Below are 14,119 nucleotides of genomic sequence, written 5' to 3' on the forward strand. Positions count from 1 at the left end.
AACACACTGTTGGGAACAACTGACACACCCTGACAACACACTGTTGGGAACAACTGACACACCCTGACAACACACTGTTGGGAACAACTGACACACCCTGACAACACACTGTTGGGAACAACTGACACCCCTGACAACACACTGTTGGGAGCAACTGACACCCCTGACAACACACTATTGAGAGACAACACTACTGACAGCCGCTGACAACACTCAGGTGTGCACCTCTTGCCGACACCTATCAATGCACTCTCACGCTCTCGTGAATGAGTGTGACAAAAAACAATATACTGTTTACAGAACGATCTTCAAAATCTATGACCTTAGAGAAGGTGGACGTTGGTTGAGCATGTGACAACCACGCCCCTCCCTGCCTGACTCCGCCCCCCCCCCCCTGGCTATGACCTAAATCCTATCCTTATCAACTAGTCGTTGTAGTAACAATATAATGATACTTGTAATTAGTTCAGTTTTACATACAAGAATCATATATTAATAAGAAATTCACTAACCTTCTATCATTGTATTGCTAATTTATAAACATGCATATTAAGGCAAGTGTACTCTGATAGGATGCGAACATTCACACTATACTTGGGCATAATTTTATTAACATAAACAAATATTTATCTACATGTTGGAAAACTAAATTAATATGTAATTCATTATGATTTAACTAAGGTGTCGCTCGTGTATAACAAAGTTACTCTTTTCTAGTATATTTCAAACGTATATACTGGGAAATATATTCATTAGCCATGCCTTGAATACTGTGCCTCACGAGAGACTCCTCAGAAAGTTATGAGTCCCAAGGTATGGGGAAGGGGGTATCCTACATTCGATTATGGCGTGGTTATTCCAATGAAGGCAGAGTTAGCATCAAAGGAGTTTAGTCAGAGTGGAAATCGTTCCAAGTAGAGTGCTCCAGGGCTCTGTCCTGGGTCACCTGATCTTCACCATGAGGAAAGATAGTTTACAATCTGGATAGTATTCAGGAGCAACATTTGCAGACCATACACAAACAGGTCGGGAAATGAATTCAGAAGATACAAAATCGCTTCAAGACGATCTAAATAGGCTTCTAAAATGGACAAAATATTGCCGAAAAATGCTAAAAAATATAGGGTTCTGATCTTAGGTAATGAAAATGAAGTTACAAAATAAAAGCTAGACAATACTGAAACTGCAAAATCTGAATGCGGAAAATATCAAGTTGTCATGACTAGAGGGGGAGCTCGAGCCCCAAAAAGCTATGCATAAATGTACGGAATAAAGCTAATCGACTACTGGGATCTATGATTTCTAATGTCGCTAGCAATGAGGCATCTACCACTGCATATATACACCGAGAGATACACCCCCCTATTTATAGGTGTATACACACTAAAAGTTCACTTTTGTCCTGGCCTATGTTCGAGACTAGTGTATACTTACAGGTTAGTAAGCTGCTGTGGCCACCCCCATTAACCCTCCAGAGGTTGATAGGCCTATAAGGACCAGCACCAAACAACGACCAACATCAGAGATATACACAGGTATATCCCATTTCTCGTTGTAAACGCACCGAAAGATGACCTTAGTCCTGGACTATATTGAGGATTATACTTGCTGGTTGGTCAGTAGGCTGTTGATCAGTAGGCTGTTGTGATGGTATACAGAACCCTGCGAAGGTTGAAAGGCTTCAAGCCCAATTCACACGAAAACATTTAATATTATTCTTTAGCTTCATCTTGCTCGTGTTAGACGAACACTAACTAATTACAGTGTGCACAGTTTTGGGCTCCGCGATATGGAATGTACAGAAAATCACTTAAACGAGTATAGAGAAAGATGATAAAGTTAATCCCAGGCGTTAGAAATATCCTTTATGACGGGATAAAAAAAGTCCTAATTTGAATTATATAAATGTATGAAAGAGTATAATAAAGGTGATATAAATAAAGTTTTCATATATCAACATAAAACAGAACTCGAAACAATGAATATATATATAGGATTAGCTTCAGAAAAACTTGGACAAATATTTGTTCAGAAACAGGGTGGTTGTTTTATGGAATAAATTAGTGGGACAAATAATTGGAACGGACCACTTGAGAGTTTCAATCGCAGGTTAGACAAGTATATTAATGAGTTTGGTTTGATATAAACAGAAGTTGCCAGAAACCTCTCAGATTTTTGTGTATTGAATTACTTATAATAATTCCTGAATAAGTTTATAATTTACCACTACAATGCAAATGTATTATTTGAAAAATACGATTCAAATTTGTATTAGCTTTCTAGAAACATATAAGCATAAACTTGACTAATTATACATCAACTTTGTCTTTAGCCAAGACTGCGTAAAACGTTTACGATCATCTCGTCAAGATGGAGAAAAGGGCCGAATGGCCGACAGGAACTCTAGGGCTGAGGTCCGGTTTAATTAGCATTCCTATCGTAAGAGAGGTCACCGGAGGGGTGCGGACACTTTCATACTCACACACCTGTGCTCATCTAGTTATGCATATCGGGGTTGAGGTTCAGTTCTTGGGTTCTGCCTCTACACTTTCAATCGACTGGTCAACAGGTTTGGAAGCCTTTTGGTCTTTCATATTTACATTTTAAACAGGCACAGATAGGTGAGCACGCAAGCGCACACACAGTAGTTAACAGGTGGAATGCATTAGGCAGTGATGTGGTGAAGGCTGACTCCATACACAGTTTCAAATGTAGATATGATAGAGCCCAGTAGGCTCAGGAATCTGTACACCAGTTGATTGACGGTTGAGAGGCGGGGCCAAAGTGCCCGTAACCCCCCCTTCCGCAAGCCCCAGCAAGCACAACTAGGCGAGAACACACACACACACACACACACACACACACACACACACACACACACACACACACACACACACACACACACACACACACACACACACACACACACACACACTGTGTGAGACGTGCTGTGCTGGGGAGACGGGACACCACGAGCATAGCTCTCATCCTGTAACTACACTTAGGTAATTACTTAGGTAATTACACACACACACGCACACATACACACACGCGCGCGCGCACATGTCATAGAACGTCATTCAGAAACCTAAGTATAAGTGCTTAAGTATAAGTACTTAAATATAAGTACACTTTATAAAGGTATAAAGCATTTAGAGCGTTTTATACTGCCTACGTGAGACCAGTTTTAGAGTATGCAGCCCCATAATGGAGCCCCCACTTGAAGAAACACATTAGGAAACTGGAAAAGGTTCAAAAATTTGCAACGAGGCTCGTCCCAGAGTTGCGAGGGATGGGATATGAAGAGCGACTGAAAGAACTAGTCCTGACGACACCAGGAAAATAAAAGGGAGCGGGGAGATATGATAGCAACATAAATAAAATACTTATGGGGGATTGGCAGAGTGGAAATAGACGAAATGTTCACATTGAATGCCAACAGAACAAGGGGATATGGGTGGAAGTTGGAAATTCAGATGAATCAGAGATATTAGAAAGTTTTTGTTTAGCGTGAGAGTAGTGGGGAAATGGACTGGACTAAAGGAGCAGGTTGTGGAAGCAAACACTATTCACAGATTTAAAACTAGATATGATAGATAAGAAGGACAGGAGCCATTGCTTCAAACAACTGGCGGCTAGAAAGGCGGAACTCAAGAGCGGATGCTCGATCCTGTAGCACAAATAGGCGAGTACAAATAGGTAAGTAACACACACACACACACACACGATAGTTTTCCAATAACATGTGGAGAGGATATCACTGAGACTCACAAATATGAGTGGGGTTGACAAGGCAGACTAGGACATGTGGTATGGAAAGGATACAAGCAAGACTAACATGGGTGGGAAGTAAACCCCTAATATAAACCTTGCGTATATTAGAATTTTGTTTGTCAGTGTAGTATTTGTTTTCCAGATTTAACAATGTGAAAAATGCAGTTGTTCTACATCACCAGAAACGTCCGAATTAAAGCGTAATAGGAAAGTCAAAGCGAAACGTAATAGGATTCGTCTTATTACTCCGTAATAGGAGGGTAGAAATAGCCTAAGCTACTCTATCCCTTTGAGATGTATTTTATGGTCTCAATAAACTTAATTAAACTTGAATCCCATTAAGCATCGCGGCCGACGCACAGAATACGTCACACTTACGGTGTTCTAATTTGTACTACGAGTTTCTTGCAGATTGGTCGACTACGTTAAAGTCGCTCTGTGAAGGCTGTTAAGCTTATCGAGGCTCTCCCTAGGCCAGTAACTGACCTTATAGCACCATAACACGGCCACACAGGTGCCCACTACTGGTAACAGGTGAACTGCCAAAAATTTGGAAGACGGCTAATGTAGTCCCGATATACAGGAAGGGGATAGACAGGACGCACTAAACTACAGGCCAGTGTCCCTAACTTGTATACCATGCAAGTTGATGGAGAAGATTGTGCGAAAAAAGTTAGTGGAACATCTGAAGCGAAAGAACTTTGTAACACAGCATTAATATAGGTTCAGGGATGGCAAGTCATACCTCACAGGATTAGATGAATTATACGACCAGGCAACAAAATTCAGGCAAGAAAGAGAGGGGTGGGCAGACTGCATATTATTGGATTGCCAGAAAGCCTTTGCCACAGTACAACACAAGAGGCTAGTGCAAAAGCTGGAGATGCAGGCAGGAGTGAAAGGGAAGGTACTCCATTGCCTAAGGGAGTACCTAAGCAACAGAAGACAGCGAGTCACTGTGAGGGGTGAGGTCTCAGATTGGCGAGACGTCACCATTGGAGTCCCGCAGGGTTCAGTCCTTGGACCTATACTGTTTCTGATATATGTAAGTAATCTCCCAGCGGGAATGGAATCGTTCCTCTCATTGTTTGCTGATGATGCAAAATTTATGAGGAGGATTAAGATAGAGAAAGATAGTATGAGGCTACAAGATGACCTAGACAAACTGAAGGAATGGTCCAACAAATGGTTATTAAAGTTCAACTTGAGTAAATGTAAAGTAATGAAACTAGGCAGTGGAAACAGGAGGCCAGACACAGGATACCGAATGGGAGATGAAGTCCTTCATGAAACGGACAGAGAGAAAGCACAAGGAGTTTATATCACACCAAACCTGTCTCACAGGTTTGAGACATAAAAAGAATAACGTCTGCGGCGTATGAAGCCCGCATAAAAAGAATAACATCTGCGGCGTATGCAAGGTTGTCTTACATCAGAACAGCCTTCAGGAACCTGTGTAAGGAATCATTCAAAACCTTGTATACCACATATCTAAGACCAATCCTGGAGTATGCGGCCCCAGCATGGAGCCCGTACCTTGTCAAGCATAAGAAGAAGCTGGAAAAAGTTCAGAGGTATGCCACTACGCTAATCCCAGAACTAAGAGGCATGAGTTAGGAGGAAAGGCTATTTGAAATGCACCTCACGACGCTGGAATACAGAACAGTAAGGGGAGACATGACCACTACCTTCAAAATTCTCAGGGGAATTGACAGGGTAGACAAGGATGGATTATTTAATAAGGGTGGTACACGCACAAGAGAACACAGGTGGAGACTGAGTATCCAAATGAGCCACAGAGTCGTCAAGAACTTTTTTAGTGTCTTAGTTAACAGATGGAATGCATTAGGCAGTGATGTGGTGGAGGCTGACTCCATACACAGTTTTAAATGTAGATATGATAGAGCCCAGTAGGCTCAGGAACCTGTACACCAGTTGATTGACAGTTGAGAGGCGGGACCAAAGAGCCAGAGCTCAACTCCCTCAAGCACAACTAGGTAGTACATAGTTATAGCACCATAACAGAACTTACAAGAAACAAACTTACAAGAAACAAACTTACAATGAACAAACTTACAAGGAACAAACTTACAAGGAACAAACTTACAAGGAACAAACTTACAAGGAACAAACTTACAAGGAACAAACTTACAAGGAACAAACTTACAAGGAACAACGCAAATTCTCACGTAAGCAGCCCGATATAAAAACAATAAGGAAAAACCCCTAAGGCAATGAGGCAAGGCCTTGCACACCGCAGTGATTGACGGGGGGTGGTGGTGGTGGTGTTCGTGATTGTGGTTGTAATGTTGGTGGTGGTGATTGTTGGCGCGCTGGTGGTGGTTACTGTCTGTCGAATTGTTTACCCAGTTATTGGATTTTCCATTTGTCCCAACTTGTGATTCCTGTGGTCTAGAGAGTACTGGTGGTGGTGGTGGTGTAGGTGGGTGGTGGTGGTAGGTGGTGGTGGTGTAGGTGGGTGGTGGTGGTGGTAGGTGGTGGTGGTGTAGGTGGGTGGTGGTGGTGGGTGGTGGTGGTGTAGGTGGGTGGTGGTGGTAGTTGGTGGTGAAGGTAGGTGTTGGTGGGTGGTGTTGTAGGTGGGTGGTGTAGGTAGGTGATGGTGAAGGTGGGTGATGGTGTAGGTGGGTGATTGGTCTTGAATGGTGTTGAATGTGGGTTGTGGTGAAGGTTAGGTGTTGAAGGTGGTTAGTGGGGGGTGCTTCTTGTAGTGGGGGTCCTGTTGGGAGAGGGGGGAACTGGTAGTGGGGGTGCTTACCTGATAGTGTCTACGGGTGAGTGAGGTGTAACACTATCCCTCACCTTCTAGCCTTGTTATCCCTCTTGCCTTATAGTTTAACTATCTTGATGTTCACATTCTTTGTAGAGTCTAGTCCGAAGGTTGTGGATGGAGGTGGCTTCCACAACTTGTTCCTTCAGTGTATAAGACTTGTTGACCACCCGTACTGGCTGCCAGTAATTCCTTACATTCCTTCCGCTCATTTGCGTTTCCAGCTTCCACCTGTGCCCTCTTGTCCTACTTTTCTCTCAATGTAGAGTGGCTATCCTTGTCCACCTTATCTATTCCCCTCAGTATCTTGTATGATGTGATCATATCCCCCTCTCTTCCTTCTATTCTCTAGGGTTGTACGATTTAGTGCCCTTAGCCTATCCTCGTAGCTGAACTCTGAGCTGTGACATTAATCTTGTTGCAAACCTGAATACTTTTTTAATCTTGGTTTTATTCTTCGCAAGGTGCGGAGTCCATGCCGGTGCTGCATATTCCAGTATTGGTGTGACAAATGTTATGTAGATTGCCTTGAAGGAGTTCTGATTTAGGATTCTAAATGATGATCTTTTATTTGCCAGCGTCCCATACGCTGCCGATGTTATCCTGCGTGTGTGCGCGCGCCTCTGGTGTTAAGTGTCGGAATTATATCCGTTCCCAGGTCTTTCTTTCCAAGTCCTTTGCCTTCCTCTTATGGGTAGATGCCTTCTGGCCTTCTCTCTCCCTTTTCCATCATTACCTTACACTTGTTGGGATTGAATTCCAGCAGCCATTTGCTTGACCACTGCTAGTCTTTTTCTAGGTCCTCCTGTAACTTCCTCCTCCACTTTTACATTCATCATCTTTGTGTCATCTGCAAACATTGACATGTAAGAGCTCACTCCTTCGGGTAGGTCGTTCACATAAATTAAGAACAGCAGCGGTCCTTAAACAGAGCCTTGCGGGGACACCACTTGTTACATTCCTCCAGCTTGAACCTCCTCTGACTGTGACGCTCTGCTTCCTGTCCTTCAGGTACTCCCTTAACCAGTTCAGCGTATCTCTTATTTATCCCGGCCTGCTTCTCCATCTTTTACACCAGTCTTTCACGAGGAACAGTGAAATGTTTTCTGACAAGGTAGAAAATCTTGTTCCTGTCATATTTTAACAACCTTGTTATAGAACGCAAGTTTGACAGGCAAGATTTCCCTCTCTAAATCCATGCTGACCTTTTATCACAGTCGGTCCTATCAGATGCTCCACCATTCTCGACCTGATTAATTTCTCCAGCACTTACACTGAATTTTTATCAATGACACTGACCTTAAATTTATTATCTCCTTTCTCTTATTTTTTTAATACTGGGAATGCATTTGCCCTTTTCCAGACCTCTGGGTGATTTCCTGTCTCAGGTGTTTTATTAACAATTTTAGATTTTAGGCGACAAAGTACTTGTGCAGCCTCCTTCAGCAGCCAGCCATAGTGAGATTAGGTCCAATCTCCACACATTTTGTCACATCCAGTCCTTCCAGCAACTACAGTGTCATCCATTGTTACTTCCGGCCGTTCATCTTGTAACCTTGGTCTCCATGCCACTTCTATTGTAATGACATGAATTTTTTTTGCCGAGTTCCTAACATTCCTCATAATTTTCTTTGAGAATTCTCCCTCGTCTCCTCAAGCAGAGTACATTGTTTCATACTGGTTTTTTCCTTATATGGCTATAGGCCATGCAGCAATGTCATTTTCAAATTGCGTCTAAGGTTTCCTCCTAACTCGGGGGTATTTAATTATGTTTCTCTCTTCCCTGTATTGCGTATTGAACCAGGGGTCCAACTTTTCTCCTCCATCTCTTTCTTGTGTGTCATGAATTGCTCCGACTCATTGGCACATTTCCCAGCAATGAATTCCATCATCTACTTTGCTGTCTTCCCTTCCATTTATCTTTCATAATTAATTTCATGCAGAAAGTTACCCATCTTACTGTAGTCCCACATCTGTAATATTTCGTCTTCAATACCTTGCTTTGTGTAACTAACTCCTTTAACTCCGCTATGCATTCATGGAGGACAATGTCGCTAGCTTCTAGGTGCACCTCATACTTTGTTTTGTTATGGGTGTTGGGTATGGGGTGGTGGTGGGGTTGGTGGGTATAGAGGTGGTGGTGGGGTTGGTGGGTATAGGGGTGGTGGTGGGGTTGGTGGGTATAGGGGTGGTGGTGGGGTTGGTGGGTATGGGGTGTTGATGGTGTTGGGTATGGGGTGGTGGTGGGGTTGGTGGGTATGGGGTGGTGGTGGGGTTGGTGGGTATGGGGTGTTGATGGTATTGGGTATGGGGTGATGGTGGGGTTGGTGGGCACGGGGTGTTGATGGTGTTGGGTATGGGGTGGTGGTGGGGTTGGTGGGTATAGAGGTGGTGGTGGGGTTGGTGGGTATGGGGTGATGGTGGGGTTGGTGGGCATGGGGTGTTGATGGTATTGGGTATGGGGTGATGGTGGGGTTGGTGGGCACGGGGTGTTGATGGTGTTGGGTATGGGGTGGTGGTGGGGTTGGTGGGTATAGAGGTGGTGGTGGGGTTGGTGGGTATGGGGTGATGGTGGGGTTGGTGGGCATGGGGTGTTGATGGTATTGGGTATGGGGTGATGGTGGGGTTGGTGGGCACGGGGTGTTGATGGTGTTGGGTATGGGGTGGTGGTGGGGTTGGTGGGTATAGAGGTGGTGGTGGGGTTGGTGGGCATGGGGTGTTGATGGTGTTGGGTATGGGGTGGTGGTGGGGTTGGTGGGTATAGAGGTGGTGGTGGGGTTGGTGGGCATGGGGTGTTGATGGTGTTGGGTATGGGGTGGTGGTGGGGTTGGTGGGTATAGGGGTGGTGGTGGGGTTGGTGGGCATGGGGTGTTGATGGTGTTGGGTATGGGGTGGTGGTGGGGTTGGTGGGTATAGGGGTGGTGGTGGGGTTGGTGGGCATGGGGTGTTGATGGTGTTGGGTATGGGGTGGTGGTGGGGTTGGTGGGTATAGGGGTGGTGGTGGGGTTGGTGGGTATGGGGTGATGGTGGGGTTGGTGGGTATAGGGGTGGTGGTGGGGTTGGTGGTGGGGTTGGTGGGTATAGGGGTGGTGGTGGGGTTGGTGGGTATGGGGTGTTGATGGTGTTGGGTATGGGGTGGTGGTGGGGTTGGTGGGTATAGGGGTGGTGGTGGGGTTGGTGGGTATGGGGTGATGGTGGGGTTGGTGGGTATAGGGGTGGTGGTGGGGTTGGTGGGAATAGGGGTGGTGGTGGGGTTGGTGGGTATAGGGGTGGTGGTGGGGTTGGTGGGTATAGGGGTGGTGGTGGGGTTGGTGGGTATAGGGGTGGTGGTGGGGTTGGTGGGCATGGGGTGTTGATGGTATTGGGTATGGGGTGATGGTGGGGTTGGTGGGTATAGGGGTGGTGGTGGGGTTGGTGGGCATGGGGTGTTGATGGTGTTGGGTATGGGGTGGTGGTGGGGTTGGTGGGTATAGGGGTGGTGGTGGGGTTGGTGGGCATGGGGTGTTGATGGTATTGGGTATGGGGTGATGGTGGGGTTGGTGGGTATAGGGGTGGTGGTGGGGTTGGTGGGCATGGGGTGTTGATGGTGTTGGGTATGGGGTGATGGTGGGGTTGGTGGGTATAGGGGTGGTGGTGGGGTTGGTGGGCATGGGGTGTTGATGGTATTGGGTATAGGGTGATGGTGGGGTTGGTGGGTATAGGGGTGGTGGTGGGGTTGGTGGGCATGGGGTGTTGATGGTATTGGGTATAGGGTGATGGTGGGGTTGGTGGGTATAGGGGTGGTGGTGGGGTTGGTGGGCATGGGGTGTTGATGGTGTTGGGTATGGGGTGATGGTGGGGTTGGTGGGTATAGAGGTGGTGGTGGGGTTGGTGGGTGATGGATGGTGTGTTGACGGGGTGTACCTGTCGCCACCTCCACATAAGGCAAGAGGGGGAGGGAGGGGGTGGAGTGGAATCACTTCCTCCTGATAATAGATATGAAGGCCCGTAATGTAGGCTGTGTACAGTGTTTTTAGTTTAGTTCATTTATTATGCACCCCATACCCATCTTGTGGGCAGTAGTGGAAAGGGTTACAGAGGCACATAATGGGCTCAGGGACTGAACCCCACAATTCATATAGCTAAACAAATTACAATCTAGATGAGGTAGTTACAAAATTCAGTATAAGTCGTCACATCATCAATGGGCTGGGATGTAATGGACTTGAGTCGAGGACGGGTTGCTTTATAATATCCTTGGTTAATCAATCAGTCGCCTTTGATGTTGCTCGCCTTATGCGCCTTTGTTGTTGTTCTGGCATCCTTAGTGATCTTTAGCGCCTTTTGAATATCCCGCACATTTGACGGTGCTACATAGCCGCCCCGGCTTGGTGCCTTTTGATAATTTTTTACTTTTTACTGCTAGGTAAACATGAGTATTAGATGATATGGAACGCGGCCAACCACTTGTGACCCGCCCGGGATTCGAACACGGAATTCCCAATTATGAGTCGAGAACGAACCCAACTGTCATCCCATCCTCCAAACAAAGACCCCAAAGTGATTCCATGCACCCGCCAAACCCTCTGTTTATGAATGAAAAACGGTTTACACACGACTCACAACTGATTTCGTTCGAACACCTCCGGAACAAGTGCTTCACTGACGACTTTTGATCGAACCACAACGCTGTAAAGGCCCCAGCCCGTCCTCCAAACAAAGATCCAAAAGTGATTCCATGCACCCGCCAAACCCCCTGTTTATGAATGAAAAACGGTTTACACACGATTCACAACTGCTGGCGTTCGAACATATCTGGAACAAGTGCTTCACTGACGAATTTTGTTCGAATCACAACGCTATAAATGCTTCACCCACGTACTACAAATACAAATAATCGCCAACAGAACCTAAACACCTAACCTAACATATGCCTATATATGCACAATATACTAATATATTATAATATTAATTTATATATGAGTGGTAGCGTGGTAGGGACCGCGCAAAGTAGCGAAGACAGTGGCGATCACGGCGATCCTGTAGAGACAGGATGCAGGTCTCAACATACAGGCTCTGGGAAGGGGTCGAACGAAAGGCACCAGAGTTAAGACGGAGCCCAGTATGGTGAAGAGCATCAAGACGACGAAGGGTGGAGGGAGAGGCAGACGAGTAAGCAGGACAGCCAGAATCTAGTTTAGACAGCACGAGAGAGGAGCATAAATATTTACCCAGGAGTTAGTGAGCTTGCTGTGGGGTTGCATCCTGGGCGGGGTCAGTAATTCCTCCCTAGGGGGGGGGGTGCTCAATACAAGCTTAAATAATACACACAATATTGAAGTGAGGGCGAAGAGGTAGAACAGCTTGTTGGCAAAGCCCGAGTGCACGGGGGAAATTGTGTAAAACCCTGGTTTGTGTCTCGGAGAGGCTGCAGAATCCGTGTGAATTCCTGGTTACAATTCTTTTACCATGTAGTAGCCTAGTCGACTAAGGCAGCGTCTGGGATCATCCTGGTCGTAAGTTCGAACCCTCATCACGGCCCTTTTGGATTTGTTCATTTGATGCATCACGCTATTATGATTTCTGTGTGTATTGAAGCTTAACAAGTATATATACACTGGTTGCCTGTCCCCCGACACAATGAATTAAAATTATAAAATGACGTAGGTTTCACCTGAAAATTTAGTTTAAATTATAGACAAAGTATTGGGTCTTCCCTTCACCATAAGAGCCATACAAGTAACAACAAGAGTTGAGGTAAGGGCTGGCGGCCGCCGAGGACGCTCACCACACCAGCTTACATAACACACTTTCCTCGCACTGAGCAGCGCCTGCCACTACCTTGAGCAGTGCAAGGTATGTTCCGGGTTGAGCACCATGGCAGTGGGTTGTCAGGTCTGGGGGACGGGCAGTATGTCAGGTCCGGGGGACGGGCAGTATGTCAGGTCCGGGGGACGGGCAGTATGTCAGGTCCGGGGGACGGGCAGTATGTCAGGTCCGGGGGACGGGCAGTATGTCAGGTCTGGGGGACGGGCAGTATGTCAGGTCCGGGGGACGGGCAGTATGTCAGGTCCGGGAGACGGGCAGCATGTCAGGTCCGGGAGACGGGCAGCATGTCAGGTCCGGGGGACGGGCAGTATGTCAGGTCCGGGGGAGGAGGGTAAGGGCGTGCGGGCACATACAGGCTGGGGTGTGAGGCGGCATCATTGCGTCTTAACTTGAAATTTTACCGAGAAGTCAGACGTCATAATGTCATCAAAGTGTTTGACAGCCTGCCGTGTGTGACAGCCATTGATTGGTTGTTGCCGCCGGAGGCAACAATCCTCTAATGTGGGGTGATTGTTTATTGTGCACCCCATACTCATCCTGTGAGCGGTAGCGCAAAAAGGATTACAGAGGGCACATGCTAAGTCTTCATCAGACCTCAACGGAGATAATTACATTTACAATTTCATCTATCCTTCACACCTTATAGTTATATGTCAGCTAGTTACAGAGAATGTTCTATTTCAAAAGCTAAATATTTACAGTAAATCATTATACATTAATGGTACGTTTTATCGCTAATAATTGTTTGAGCACTGGAGATATTACAGAGATACAGGGGAGTGGAGGAGTGAAAGAGGGAGGGAATTATCAGGGGAAAGCGCCAAGCCATTTACGACTATATAGCACTTGGAAGGGGTCAGGATGAGGATTTGGGATGGGACAAAGGGAAGGAATGGTGCCCAACCACTTGGACGGTCGGGAATTGAACGACGACCTGCATGAAGCGAGATCGTCGCTCTATCCTCCAGCCTAATTGGTTGGACTGAGTCATAGGGAAGCTGCTGTTTATTATTATTAGTCTTCACAATACACTATTTGTTTCTTAATCTCATATGTCGTTTATTTACTGGAACCGAAACATAGATACAGTGCAAGGATTTCAGGTATTTTATCCTTAGTAATAAGATGGTTTACCATTTAATGCAACGTGAGTTTAGATTTATCTCTAAATGGCTCAATTTTACTACAATCCAAGATATAGTGTTCGAGTGTGTGTCCCTGTCTTTGTCCACACACTTTACACTTTACTTCATCTAGATCCCTATACAAGTCGAACTGACAGAGATACTTGTAGCAAAGTCTTATACGAGCTGTGACAACATCTGTTAGTCTACTTACTTTGTTACAGTATACACGTTTATATATACACAGTTTACACGTGTATACACGTATACACATACACATATACATACCCCATACACACGTTTTACTTCACACATTTCATTGTGATGAACAATGAACCTGCTAGTTCCAGTTTGCACTGTGTAACCTGGCGTGCCTTACCCGCTGCCCCGGTCTTGAACCAACTCATCCGCTGGAACAGTACATCACATTTTGATGTATAAATCCCCTAAGGTCAAAAATTGATGTACAACGTCTCGCAAAATTGACGATGTTCCGGTTCCAATTCGTGGGTCCTCTGTTAGGTTCATGCAGTTTAGTGAGGTTGTGAACGCTGGAGAGGACGGCCTGCTTCACCAGCCGAGTGATGTAGCTGAAGCCTATCTCGTACCAGAGCTCTGGTACGAG

General features: G+C 45.9%; 1 protein-coding gene across 3 annotated transcripts in view; it reads left to right on the forward strand.

The window, feature by feature from the left end:
- LOC123757806 (protein spaetzle) overlaps window positions 1-14,119 on the forward strand; it is a 163,142-nt gene that overhangs the window by 3,628 nt on the left and 145,395 nt on the right. The gene's annotated exons all lie outside the window — the stretch shown is intronic.

Source organism: Procambarus clarkii, chromosome 22 (genome assembly GCF_040958095.1).
Source record: "Procambarus clarkii isolate CNS0578487 chromosome 22, FALCON_Pclarkii_2.0, whole genome shotgun sequence".
Taxonomy (NCBI): Eukaryota; Metazoa; Arthropoda; class Malacostraca; order Decapoda; family Cambaridae; genus Procambarus; species Procambarus clarkii.